The 492-nt window shown below is 63.0% G+C and overlaps 1 non-coding gene across 1 annotated transcript; it reads right to left on the bottom strand.

Annotated features, from left to right (window-relative positions):
- Positions 1-380: 380 nt before the first annotated feature.
- Positions 381-473, bottom strand: TRNAI-UAU. The gene is given in 2 exon segments: positions 381-416; positions 436-473. It is a non-coding gene; the product is annotated as a tRNA-Ile (tRNA).
- Between the last annotated feature and the right edge of the window lie 19 nt (positions 474-492).

Raw genomic sequence — 492 nt, 5'->3', positions numbered from 1 at the left:
GCTCGGCACGCCGGGTGGAGTGGGGCGCCGGGGATTTTCTAACTCGATGCCTAGGCGTGGCCCCATCACGGGTGCTGCGCCCCGGGACCTCCGGGCCACACACCCCGGGCTGAGCCGGGAGTGGGTGCCATGAAAGGAGACGCCTAGGGTGAGAACTAGGAGGGAGCAGTAAGTAACCCGGGTCCGAGCAGCTGGGTGTTGCGCGGGGCGAGCAAGTAGCTCGGAAAGCAGGTTAGAAGCGCCATTGCGATCGGCTTCCTGCCAACGACTGAGCTGTACGTGCGCTCGGGGCCGAGACAGGAACTGGGAGGGCTAAAGAGAGACTAACTTGTTCTCCTGGGCAGGGATAAAAGGAGGCCCTCCGACACCCAAAAGGGTCGTGCTCCAGGTGAGGCTCGAACTCACAACCTCGGCATCGCTCTGCAAGCACTGCTGTATAAGTACCGCGTGCTAACCGATTGCGCCACTGGAGCTCCGCTTAACCGCCTCGCC

Source organism: Myotis brandtii, unplaced genomic scaffold (genome assembly GCF_000412655.1).
Source record: "Myotis brandtii unplaced genomic scaffold, ASM41265v1 scaffold191, whole genome shotgun sequence".
Lineage (NCBI taxonomy): Eukaryota > Metazoa > Chordata > Mammalia > Chiroptera > Vespertilionidae > Myotis > Myotis brandtii.
This window is presented reverse-complemented; position numbering and strand designations above follow the sequence as displayed.